Genomic DNA, 13759 nt, shown 5'->3' with positions numbered 1-13759 from the left:
GTTGTAAATATACACTATCTAAAATGAGAAGCTAGCAGTCAAAATAGCAACACTTTCCGGAACTTTCTGCCATCATGTTTCCGTTTGGGGCTTAAAAGAAAGCAGAACTTTGCAAAAGCAATAGTTTAAGTCGATTTTCTAAAGGTTGAAGGAAAGGGATTCATCAAGCAAAATAATATAACATTTGTCAAATAGGGAAGAAAACAGAAGCCAGGAGAAGAGAAGAATATTTTTCTGCATATCACTTGCGACCCTCTTTAAAATACTTTCCTCCGTTTTATGCAATAGTGTTGTCAGGGGTAAATACGAATTAAGTTGTTTCTATTGAGGAGTTTGTGTACCAATTACATCTTCCTAACTTCAGAGATTTGTAAGATAATCTACTCTTAGCAAAGTCACTGAATCTCTTTTACCCTCTTCTTGAAGATAAGTATTAAAAAAAAAAAAAAAAAAAAAAAAAAACTATGGTATCCTTTTCTTTCGTGGCAAAAGCAGTTTTCTGTGCAAATTTCAAGTTTCTAGTTGCGAGCTGAGGATTGATGAGTGAGTCCTATTACGTTTTTGTGTAATATTACAAACAGGGCACGTGCACCCCGCTCGTTGTAAATATACACTATCTAAAATGAGAAGCTAGCAGTCAAAATAGCAACACTTTCCGGAACTTTCTGCCATCATGTTTCCGTTTGGGGCTTAAAAGAAAGCAGAACTTTGCAAAAGCAATAGTTTAAGTCGATTTTCTAAAGGTTGAAGGAAAGGGATTCATCAAGCAAAATAATATAACATTTGTCAAATAGGGAAGAAAACAGAAGCCAGGAGAAGAGAAGAATATTTTTCTGCATATCACTTGCGACCCTCTTTAAAATACTTTCCTCCGTTTTATGCAATAGTGTTGTCAGGGGTAAATACGAATTAAGTTGTTTCTATTGAGGAGTTTGTGTACCAATTACATCTTCCTAACTTCAGAGATTTGTAAGATAATCTACTCTTAGCAAAGTCACTGAATCTCTTTTACCCTCTTCTTGAAGATAAGTATTAAAAAAAAAAAAAAAAAAAAAAAAAAACTATGGTATCCTTTTCTTTCGTGGCAAAAGCAGTTTTCTGTGCAAATTTCAAGTTTCTAGTTGCGAGCTGAGGATTGATGAGTGAGTCCTATTACGTTTTTGTGTAATATTACAAACAGGGCACGTGCACCCCGCTCGTTGTAAATATACACTATCTAAAATGAGAAGCTAGCAGTCAAAATAGCAACACTTTCCGGAACTTTCTGCCATCATGTTTCCGTTTGGGGCTTAAAAGAAAGCAGAACTTTGCAAAAGCAATAGTTTAAGTCGATTTTCTAAAGGTTGAAGGAAAGGGATTCATCAAGCAAAATAATATAACATTTGTCAAATAGGGAAGAAAACAGAAGCCAGGAGAAGAGAAGAATATTTTTCTGCATATCACTTGCGACCCTCTTTAAAATACTTTCCTCCGTTTTATGCAATAGTGTTGTCAGGGGTAAATACGAATTAAGTTGTTTCTATTGAGGAGTTTGTGTACCAATTACATCTTCCTAACTTCAGAGATTTGTAAGATAATCTACTCTTAGCAAAGTCACTGAATCTCTTTTACCCTCTTCTTGAAGATAAGTATTAAAAAAAAAAAAAAAAAAAAAAAAAAAACTATGGTATCCTTTTCTTTCGTGGCAAAAGCAGTTTTCTGTGCAAATTTCAAGTTTCTAGTTGCGAGCTGAGGATTGATGAGTGAGTCCTATTACGTTTTTGTGTAATATTACAAACAGGGCACGTGCACCCCGCTCGTTGTAAATATACACTATCTAAAATGAGAAGCTAGCAGTCAAAATAGCAACACTTTCCGGAACTTTCTGCCATCATGTTTCCGTTTGGGGCTTAAAAGAAAGCAGAACTTTGCAAAAGCAATAGTTTAAGTCGATTTTCTAAAGGTTGAAGGAAAGGGATTCATCAAGCAAAATAATATAACATTTGTCAAATAGGGAAGAAAACAGAAGCCAGGAGAAGAGAAGAATATTTTTCTGCATATCACTTGCGACCCTCTTTAAAATACTTTCCTCCGTTTTATGCAATAGTGTTGTCAGGGGTAAAGAATATTATCATATGTCACTTTGAAGAGTTTCAGTGTCATTGGTTATTTTGGTAGATATTGGTGCACCCCCCTCAGACAATCCTGGATCCGGCCCTGATTACAGATATGCTTCTCCTTGGAAATAGCTATTTTGAAATTCAATCATAAAGGGCAGAAGTAACACCTAACTTGAATATCCATAGTCTTTTTTCTGTTTCTTTTCCGACAGGGTTTAAAAGTTACTAAACCAGACTGGTATTTTTCTTTAAGTCTTTCTGCTTTCTTTCTGTTCATAACCTTTCGTACTTCTGCAGATAGCCGCTATATTAAGACAAAATATGAAATATTTCAGTTTAACGTCCCACGACTATGTCCTTTAGGTTAAGGGAGACGGATGATTAAGGCAAGTGAATGATAATGAAAGAACCGGTGGAATGAGAGTGTGGGAGGAAGAAGGGGGGTACCTGAAGAAAATCCACGAACACGATGTTGTTCACTACAAACCTACCTGGCCGAGGATCGAACCAGGGACCCCATGCACCAGAGGTAAGATCTCTACCACTAAGTCATTACCATATATTAAGACACTGTGATGTTGTGTAGTAAGAAACTATGCAATGCTGTATTTTTCAATGTAAAAAGTACTACACGAAGCCAGCGCCTCCGCAGCGAACCACAAACAAATTGCGTGAATTTTCACACTTTCGGTTCCCAACGCTATATTTTGACTGTAGCTCTCGTCCCCCGAAATATCTCGAAAGTCAGCTTCGTATCTTCATTTCGGATTCGTGTATTACTCTCAATGCTCTCTTCTGCTGGGAGCAATGACAAAGTAATCACATTTCCGCCCATTCTCATGCGTTTAAGAGAAGATTATAAAGAAACAGCTTTCGGTGTGTTGTTGAAGGGTCTGAACTTGAAAAGTTACTATTGTTTGCTTATTGCTATTACGAATTATAGAAAACTTATAAAGTAAATCATATATTACTAAAGTATGGCGTATCAACGATTAGGAACACTGAGTTTGACGTATAAATACATTATTACAAACTTGGTCTTATACCTTACTAGACCCTACGTCCCTGCTCTTGACCGACTTCAACACCAAGCAATACAAGTAATTCTTAAATCTACAAGGAAACGCACGACATGCTTCACAAAAATTAGATTTTATAAACAAAAGTTATCCTGAAATATGTTCTTCAAGTTGTGGTGACTCAATTCGTTATTTGCAACAAACTGTTTTCAACCTCAAGCAACAAGCTACAACGGGAAGCTTCAAAGAACGCTCAGGGTTGCTACGCATTTTGCGAAATGAAATTCCCTGATTTTTCCAGGTTTTCCAAGAACAAGAACTGTCTTCATAATGGTGAAAAAATAAAATAAAACACCTAGCACTTTCGGTCACATACTATAGCCGTCCTGTTCCAGTCTCTGGTGAGTATATTGAATTTGTCAGTTAATGTCTTCCTACGTGCAATGGAGATTGTAATCATATATATTTTAACTATACAAAATTGGAAATTATGCACAATTGAGTGTCATCACAATAATAAAATAAGAAATTACTGTGAAAATGTTTAAGTATTAATGAAATAAACAACTTGCCTGTTTTGTTTCTTTCAACAGTTTCCTTGATATCCTTTGATTTAATGCACATAGTTTTTCTGAAAAGTTTTAGATTTAGACAATTCTTTGGTCACACTTATTCAGTACTTCACTATGTTGCATTGTCACGCTTAGAACGTTTATTGGGTAATTCACTATGTGTCATTAAGAAACTTCATCTCTTCATATTTCCACGAACTTCCCCCAAAGAACACTAAAGTTTAAAACAATAATAATGAAAAAAATTTAAAAAAAAAAACGACACTAATGTATAGGTTTTACTTTTGTAATGTGCGAATTTGATCTTTAAATGCCCTTTGATTTAACACACATAGTTTTTCTGAAAATTTAAGATTTAGACAATTCTTCTGTCACATAAACACTTACTCAGTACTTCACCTTTGTTTCATTGTGACGCTTAGAACGTTTATTAGGTACTTCACTGTGTCATTAAGAAACTTCATCTCTTCACATTTCCACAAACTTAACCCAAAGCACACTAAAGTTTGTAACAGCAATAATAAAGAAAGAAAAAAAAACTGAACACTAATGTACGAGTTTTATTTTTGTAATGTGCGAATCTGATCTTCGAGCAACTGTGCTACTTCCTTAGCGTCGGCAAGTACTTTCCTCTTCTTTTCTTCCAAAATCTTCACTTGTTCCCTTCTTCGTTCCTCCACCACCCTAGTTTTCTCACGTTCCTTGTCCTCCATTTTCTTCTGCTGAAACCTTTCGTGATATCTTGTTCGGGCATTTCTCACGTAATGGATCATTTCCTTAGTAATTTCAACCTTCTCAACACCTCCAACTTTTTCTACTGCTTCCCAAATCAATCTCTGTGCCACGAGTGACTCTTGAGATTGATTTTCAATTGGGCATTCTTTATTCATTGAAAAATCCTCGTTCTACAGCAGCATTCCCGTGTGAAGATACGAATATCTTCTTAAGGAATGGCATCAGTTCGGTTCCACTACATGCAGTAACATTCTTCCAGAATGTATCAAGTCGGATTGTCCGTGAGTAATTTCTCATCTCTTCCAGAAACTTAGGATCCGAACATGAAATTGTGAATTCCCCCTCTACACGATCAGCACACATTCCAGAAATCCACTTGATTTCGACAAACGTCTCAAGGCATGAACGAAGCCGTTTCTTGGCAACTTCCGGGTTTCTAGAGATTACATCGGGATCACAAAACGACAGACTTCTCACGAACTGGAATTTCAGAGGAGTCTTTTCAAGAAAATTTGTGCAAAGTGTCTGCAGACATTTTCGACAACTCTGTTTGAACAAAAGTATATCTTTCGGAGAAGCATTCTCAACTTGTTTAATAGCATCACGAACGCCATATCCCAAGTTGATGTTCCTTGCGCTAACTAAGTTCTCGAGATCTGTTATATTAATCTTAACAATATTTGTAGCTATAACCATTACATCAGGTTTCACGAATCTATTCATTGCAGTTGTCACTATATTTGATAATTCACAATACAAGAAAGGAACCATGGGCTGTTCGGCCTGAAATGCCTTCAAAAAGGGTTCAACATCAGAAGCAAGCAATTTAAAAAGTGCTAATTTTGGACCAATCATTTTATCTTCTAAATATTTATTCATAGTGTCGTAACTTGCGGATTTTGGTTCTTTTTTCTATCTCTTTGCTACGTCAACATATTTAACTAAGTTCTTAAGCACTTCTAGTGCTCTATCAGCTACTTCCGTATTCTCAACCCAACGTACGGCACAAAATTTCTTCGGAAACTTTGATGAACCAGTAAAGGAGACATAATCTGCTCTTCTTGCGGGTACGTTCTTAAATACATTATATATAGCTCTTAAAAAATCTACGATATTCCACTCGGCAGATTTTATTGCAGTTTTGAAAGAATTATTCACATTTTGTAGGCCACATGTTCCAAATTCTAGGATAACTGGACCGACCTCTAACTCTTGACACAATTCTTCTTTAAGTTCCAGGAGAAACTTAACATTAACATTCGGTCCATCCATTGAGACGTGCAGAAGACGTCTTAAGTCAAAGGACTGAAGTTTTTCTTTGAACGCGACTAACAGATCGGCTACTGTTGAGTGTCCTAAAAATGACGATCCAAAGTATTTGCTAACAACCTTCTCTTCCTTCTTACTCCAAAATCTGATCACAAAGTCCATTTGTTGAGCTTGGTTTATTTTATTTAGGCTTTCATCAAAAGAAATACAAAAACAATCACTATCGGCTGCATCGCTTATTGTTTGTTTTAAGAAATACGGTGCTAAACCATAAACTAGACAATATGCCATTTTTGCTCTGCCGATTGCGATTTCCTTAGCTATGTCACTGTCAGGGAACATAATTGGAAACAAGTTTGAGATTTGGCCAGCTGCAGAGAGGGACAAATGAACATAAACTGACTGCAAGCACCAATAATATTTCTGCTTTTGTTGTTTGCTCCTTGGTAAGACATACGGGTTTTAGTCTCAGTAGTGGGTTCAGAAACTGAAGCTTTACATGTCGAATCAGGGGCATTATCACTACAGGCACGGGTTTTATTGACAGTCTCTGGAGTAGGTCCAGAAACTGAAGCCTTATTTGTCGAGTCATAGGAATTGTCACTACAAACAGATGCAGCAACCACTTCATTTTTTCACACATAGATACCGGTTTGTCTTTGGAAAACATGAAGATGGCCGCTATACCGGGTGATTTAGCAGCACTTACTGCGGCCTTATGCTTTCTACCTTTTATGTGGCTAACAAGCGCTAGTTTCTCCATGTTGCTAAGAGAAGCACTTTTCCTACAGATTTTACAGTAAAATGAGAATTGGTCCGATTCACAAGGCAGAAGCCACGAAGAGAAGTCACTATTTGTAAGCCACTGGGAATTAAAAGAACACAACCTATACTTGGAGCTAGCCATAATATGAGGTGCATTAATTAACCTGTGGAAGAAACAACGTACCGTCGTATAAGAAAGCTGGATATACACAACTGTCATATCAAATACGTATATTACTCATAGAAATTGAAACTTTATGTTTCTGTATGAACACTAGAACGAAAACAGTTCTTAATATCATATGTTTTCTACGGGAAACTTTTCGGTGTTTAAAATTTTCGAATTCATACTTTTTTACACATGTTTATGTACGTATGCCCAAAGCTTTTCGCTTTTTTTTTTTTTTTTTTTTTTTTTACGTGTAATCCATTACTGTGCGAATTTGCAGATCATATATAAACAAAATCACTCACCAGGGTGCAAAATTACTTGTTAACAGCAAATGTTAACATTAATAGCACTTACAATACATTTACTACGGCCAACTAATAAACCAGATTTTAGGATAGTGTTACTAAAACTATTATACCTGAACAAGAAATGTATCTTTTTTTTTTCTTTCTTTCCTTTTTTTTTTTAACTTCTGTTATGTTACGCTGTATTACAACTCTCCCGCTTGGTTCTTTGTTCTTCCTCAAAATGCGCTATAAAGACCAGTGTTGCCAACAGAGCAAAATGTTTTTCCATCACATCTCAGAATTAAAACCACTAGAATCTCTCAGACAATTTGGGAAACCATCTGATGAACAATTATGCACACCAGGTCGTGGAAGTAATGCACCTTAACATACTCTTTTTACATTATGTAGGTGCATTACTGGCGTGATCAGGAGTGTATGATTGCACAGATGATTTCCCAAACTTTTGCTTAGTTGCAGACTCGCCCTCATCTTCGATTGTATCCAGTGCATGTAGTGAGAGTGCGTCCAGTTCAAAGTTGCAACTTTTATCTCACAAAATTCCCTGACATTTTGCTCAAATTTTCAAAATTGCCTGATTTTTCCAAGACTTTTCCAGTAACTTTAAATTCCCTGATTTTTCCAGGTTTTCCAGTTTTTCCAGTCGCGTAGCAGCCCTGAAGTTTAGTAATATTTCATGAAACCAGTAATTTTTTAAGAAATTTGTAGTTAAGTATTTCTATTAAATTTTTGTATCAAAGTAGGTCGTGAATTCACCCACTTGCCTCTTTTTCAATCCTCAAAAATGCGAATTAAGGTGATTCAGAAGCCTCAAAACACCATACGCCATATTGCGCTTTTTTTTAACGAAGTTATCATGAAAATTTGCTGTTAACATATTTATGAAGAAAAATTAATATTGATTTTCAGTATATTTATAATATATTTACTCAATTACTTTACCAACAAATCATCTTTACGTTTCTTTTCCCGATACAAGTAGTCTTAAACATCTTCATTAATATAAAGTAGTTTATATATTATTTTAACTATAAACTAGCATATAAACTAGTTTAGTACTATATATCGGGTGTTCTAAAAGTGGCGCCCACGGACCACAGAGCACTATTCTACAAGCCAAAATACAGCGAAAATGTTATATGATGGAATGTTCTCCGGGCCCTCCTTCAGCCGCTATGGGGAATCAAAATTTCATAATGTGCAACGTCGCAGATTAACTTGGAGCCATTAGCATTACTCTACGAATACAACAATCGATTGCTACACTAATAAGTGATGCTAATGTCAATCATTTACCTGCCATCTGGAAAGAATCTATATAACTATTTGATAGATTGGTAGATCTAATCTATGGTTTTTATTTGCCACGTTGCCATATAGTGCAATTTATGTCTTCAGACGAGGACTCGAAAGGTATATATATATATATATATTGTTTGCTTTATTTTGAAAACTGGCGGCTCTGTGCGCCGCCATTTTTAGAACACCCGATATAGTACTTTATACACTATATGTAACACAGAGTGGCCCAAAAGAGGTATACACCCTTGCATTGATCAAGTGTAACATTCTAGTTTATGGGTTTATTTGCTTCTGCTCTTCCGAACTTAAGCTGCAAGTAAAAACACATTAAAAACAAATAATAAAGAAACTATGTCTACCTGATGGATAACAATAAGAAATGATACGAAATGCAATGAGCTGATCAGTGTGGTCGGTACTGTATACCTACTTTTGGGCTACCCTGTACATAAACTACGTCTACATATGTCCTTTTATTAATACTTTCATAAATTAGAACTCACTTGTCGGTAATTATTTGTAAAAATAAAAAAATAAAAAATAAAACTTCTGGGTTCAAAATGTACTACAAATTTACTAAACTGTTTCAGTAAACCTTCGCCTGAGTCAGATGTTTTTGTAACTCATATAAGTCTTGACATTTTTTCATACAATCACTTTGCACTTTTGCCTGTGCTCAGCTGAAAAGTGATAAGCTTAAAACTCTCATACTCGACAATTCTTTTGAACCATCTACTATAGCAAACACTTTGCACAAAAACTTCTTTCGTAACAACAAATGTATTGCAGCACTCGAGAGTTGAATTTCGAAAAACATACTAGCAAATGTATTTTCTTATTTTAAATTACGAGTTCATATGGGAAATTTCATATTTGCAACTTTAGTAGTTAATGATATCAAGTATTCTTTTGAAAATAAATCATCTCCTCTAACATCACTCAAGTATACATTTCCAAAAGCCTTTCTTTATTATTCAATACACCAGCTTAACGTTAGGGTACACAATGAAGGGAGTCCCGTCGTGGGTTGGAAGCTCGCAGACTCTTCCCTTTTCTATAAGAGAAAGGTCAGTTTAAGCATTACCGCTGTTTTGTAGAAGACTCCTAAGTGTTCATTATGAGTAGAAAACAAATTATCATGAGGCTCGTCATCTCGAAAACCAACCAATATCGACAATAATATGTAGACTCTCGCGCGCAAACCTTTTTTCTTTCTTTCTTTCTTTCTTTGTCCATAAGTACCAGTCTGAAATTAGGCGATTTAAACATGATACTGTAGGGGACACGAATATTGAAGTATTCCACACGTAACTTTTAATCTACATTAGGAAGTAAAATTTTAGTGAAGGAATGACACTGAGATTTTACTAACAATTTTACTCTTACATTGTTTTTATCCTTAATCGGTTCCTTAATTTTGTTCCCTAATTTAGAAAATCTTTGCACTGAAATGAGCAAGGTTCGACAGGCACCATTAGAACATTGGTAATAGCAGAAATATATCATATTTGGGATTTTGGTACGTGGTCCCCTTCTCACCTGGAAAGCAGTCTCAGGGTTCGTTTTATTACTATGATACAGTTTTATAAATATTAAAATTACATGCAGCAGACAAAAATACATTGTCACTGAAAACTGAATTTCAGTTATCTATATCAACAAAATAGTAATAGTAATAATAATAATAATAATAATAATAATAATAATAATAATTTATTTACTAATAACTTAATAGCTCCTACAGGTGATATAACTAAGTACGTTAACTTTGCACTTTTGTTTGCTGCAATGTTCCGTAACTAATTGTAACTTATTTAGCGCTTATAAATTTTAATTACATTTTTAGAGGATCTGAAATGTATTTTTGCAAACGAAACCGCATAGTTACGAGTGTTACGTAACTGATCCGTTACCTGCATCATAAAGTACAAAGTCAAAACTTAAAGCTTCTAAGTATAGCGGTTTCAGCTGTTCACTAAAGATGAGTTACTTCAGAAGTATTAAGAATTTTAATATTTCTATCACTACGAAAACTTATGAAAGATGGAAGATAATGGATGACCAATTCAGGATTCAATTCAGTAAATGATTTGACAAATAATCTATTATCGTTGCACATCACACATCATTTCAAGTTGTTATGGAATTACAATAAAACACGAAATTGGAATAGTATTGAGATGAACAGTGACACTTCCGATGCCGTTTAAATCTACATTTAGCCCCTTCCCCAAGTTACGATTTAAATTTAGATTTAAACAGAATCGAAGTGTCACTGTTCATCTCAGCGATCCCCAAAACTATGGATTCAACACTAATATTGGTCATTTTCGATAATTTTTATATATCTCCCCTCCCCTAAATTGAACCATCAAAGTGAAATGACAAAAGCTATTCCAGGCCCGAACCTCATATATGTTGAAAATTTGATTGAGATCGGTGGGGTAGTTGAAGAGTTATTAAGTCACAAACGTAGTCACTTTAATTTTTGTTTATTTTTATAGATCTCCCCCTCCCAGGTCCGAACCTCTATGTTCAAGATCGGTCGGGGGGGGGGGGGAGTTCAAGAGGTACGAAGTCACAAACATAGTGACTTTCATTTGCTTTTGACATAGTCACTAATCACATAGTGATTATATATATATATATATATATATATATATATATATATATATATATATATATATATAATATTACACAGGGGTTGGATAAAACATCTAAAAACACTTCATATAGAACACGTAAGTTTAGTCCTCCACTAGACAACACGTGTTGCGGTTACCGATCGTTTTTTTTGTTTTCAATGTGTCATGTGGACCTTCCTCTTCCGTCAGCAGTAACCAGTTCACCTGTGAGTATGGTGGTGTGAATGTGGTGCGGTAAAATGGGCGACCTCACAGACTTCCAAAGAGGCATGATCGTTGGTGCCCGTCTGGTTGGAGCTTCAGTGGCAACAGTGGCGAACATTGTGCCAGTATCAAAAGGCACTGTGTCCAATGTCACGAGGGCATACACAATTCATGGGGAAACGACGTCTGCAAAGCACAACAGTGGTCGAAAGACAATCCTGTCAGATAGGGACCGGAGGGCATTAAAACGGATTGTAACAGTTAAAAAGAAGACCACTGCAATGAAAATTACGTCTGAACTCAATTCCGGCCTACAGAACCCGGTTTCATCGAAAACAGTGCGACGGAAACTTCATAAAATGAAAATTCATGGCAGAGCCGCTATCGCCAAACCCCTGGTCACAGCAGTAAATGCGAAGAGGCGTATCCAATGGTGCAAGGACAACAAGGCGTGGACTCATGAGCAGTGGAAACACGTAATGTGGTCCGATGAATCGACCAACACCTTGTTTCCAACAACCTTGTGTTTACGTATGGAGAACACCGTCGCAGGCCTATGATACAGACTGTCTGCTCCCAACTGTAAAGCATGGGGGTAGTTCTGTTACAATATGGGCAGTGATATCGTGGTTTTCTGCAGGTCCCATCATAGCCCTGCATGGAATGATGAATGCTAAGGCGTATGAGATCTTTTTGGGGAACCAAGTTCTACCCATGGCCCAAATATTGTTTCCTGATGGTGATAGCATCTACCAAGATGATTTGGCACCCTCTCACGTCGCAAAAACGGTGAAATCATGGTTTGAGGAGCAGGACCAGGAGCTATCACACCTCCCCTGGGTCCCACAATCACCAGATCTGAACATCATTGAGCCATTGTGGTCTGAGTTAGAAAGGCGTGTTCGGTCTCATTAGCCTCCACCAGCATCCTTTAAGAAACTGGAGCATGTTTTGGAGGAACAATGGTACAAAATTCTACACACCACGATTCAAGAGCTGTATACGTCCATTCCACGTCGGATCCAAGCTGATTTAGACGCAAAAGGAGGCCCCACACCATACTAGGTATGACTTTCACACTTTTGCATACGTTTTAGATTTTTTGTCCAGATATATATGCATTTTCCTGTATAGTCAGTAACATGTATATTATCTCGTGAATATGTTAGACAATTACGTCACTATGGTCACTATGATACCTTCTGGTTTCACTGACTATGTGGAACTTTCCAGAAAATATTCTCCCGTTCATTCTAACATTGTGGTTACGCTTTTGGTTTATTTATTAAATTTTGTTTGAAGTACGCTGCGAGAGATTTTTAGCAAAATAGACATAACTAAACTTTTTGTTATATTCTTGATAGTATACCTAGTTTTATGACACGAATTAGAACTTAATAATTTTACGCGTGAATGAAAGATACAAGCCTCAATGTGTAACTAATTTAATAATTTTGATTGTTTGTTGTTATGCGGCGTTTGTGAAGTGTTTATGTGGTGTGACATGCATGGCAGTTGACAGTTTTCAATTACACATATCAACTTATTTTTAGTTGAAGTGGTTGTTACTTACTTAGAGTGAGAGCTTACTAACTAACTTGCTTACTTAGAGTGAGAGCACAAGTACTTGATATAGTAGAAGTCTACAGAGATGGCTGCTAATTGATATTAACTGTTATTTATTTATTTATTTTGAACTTTATAGACATAGAGATGTTTGGTTTGAACTCGAGATGTATTTTTAGTTTTAGAACGACAGAGAGAGAATTTACGATGTAAAATTTGGCCACACCGTACCATCCCTATTACTTTTGATGAAGTTATTACTCAATGTGCCCGTGGTTATGACGTACAGCCACGCGCTTGAAACATTGACCCAGAAATCTGGGTTTATGTTCAAATCGGAATTTGTTTACACGAAGAAATTTATTGATCCAAGATTCACATAATGAAGAAGTTCATTATGTAAGGTAAGCTGTCTTCAGCACACAAAGCGAAGTTACAGACGAGCTTATACAATAATTGCTAACGTTGTACAATGGATTTTTTAATATAAAATTATGTGTAGCAACTTTTTTCTGTTTCTTTATTTATTTTGGCAAATGATATTAAATTTGGAAGCAAAAAACAATAAAAATAAAAAGTTTATAATTTGAAGGTTACAATATTAGGTAATTCCCAACCAATCCTGCACGAAGTATTATTCTGTTTTGTGGCATTGCGTTTCGTAAATTCTTACTTTAAAATACAAGGAAGCAAAATGAAATCAACTGTTCGGACGTACAAATCTTAAGACAGTAATAAACTATCGTACTATTTCCAAGATAGCAAATGCACGGTAAAAGCAATCTTGTTTGTTAGATGGATGCATCAAATGCATTAGATTAATAAATCAAATCAAGACTGGAGACAAAGATACAAAATGTTATACGCTTTCACTTATGAACTTCTATAAACAGAGCGCTTTATTATCTAGATAATGTATAGCAATGTAACTTCGGTAAACATATTTACTTCTTTCTACGCACAAATTAAATTGCATGGACACTGATTTTACCCTGTTTACAAAATATTGAACAATTTCAATACTTACTGTTGCCTAAAGGTGCACACATGAGAAAAGTTAGTTTCAATTAGCTCCTAATGCCACTGAATTTCTTTTTTCAATC

General features: G+C 35.8%; 1 protein-coding gene across 2 annotated transcripts in view; it reads right to left on the bottom strand.

Moving 5' to 3' along the window:
• The window catches only part of LOC145693324 (endoribonuclease LACTB2), a 102341-nt gene that overhangs the window by 45719 nt on the left and 42863 nt on the right, over positions 1–13759 (bottom strand). The gene's annotated exons all lie outside the window — the stretch shown is intronic.

Source organism: Thermobia domestica, chromosome 8, assembly GCF_964235325.1.
Source record: "Thermobia domestica chromosome 8, izTheDome1.hap1.1, whole genome shotgun sequence".
NCBI lineage: Eukaryota > Metazoa > Arthropoda > Insecta > Zygentoma > Lepismatidae > Thermobia > Thermobia domestica.
The sequence above is the reverse complement of the archived record's forward strand: the minus strand, read 5'-3'. Positions and strand labels throughout refer to the sequence as shown.